General features: G+C 65.8%; 1 protein-coding gene across 1 annotated transcript in view; it reads right to left on the bottom strand.

The window, feature by feature from the left end:
* The window catches only part of GRM2 (glutamate receptor, metabotropic 2), an 8,550-nt gene that overhangs the window by 3,404 nt on the left and 4,924 nt on the right, over positions 1 to 222 (bottom strand). The window lies entirely within an intron of this gene.

Here is a 222-nt window from a genome sequence, read left to right as displayed (position 1 = left end):
GGGGGCCGTGTCCCCCCGGGGTGACGACAGACCACCGGGAGTGGTACCGCCAGCAGACGGTGCTGCAGCCCTGGGGCTCACAGCCATGTGAGACGGGGGAGATGAGGGATTGGGACAGAGAAAGGGATGAGCCATAGGGGACACGGCATCCTCTATCCCCCTGTTTCCAGCCATGCCTTACCCTGCACCCCAACTTCCTTCGGGGGCCTGTGCTGGGGTGCC

Source organism: Pygoscelis adeliae, unplaced genomic scaffold (assembly GCF_000699105.1).
Source record: "Pygoscelis adeliae isolate BGI_AS28 unplaced genomic scaffold, ASM69910v1 Scaffold411, whole genome shotgun sequence".
Taxonomy (NCBI): domain Eukaryota; kingdom Metazoa; phylum Chordata; class Aves; order Sphenisciformes; family Spheniscidae; genus Pygoscelis; species Pygoscelis adeliae.
The sequence above is the reverse complement of the archived record's forward strand: the minus strand, read 5'-3'. Positions and strand labels throughout refer to the sequence as shown.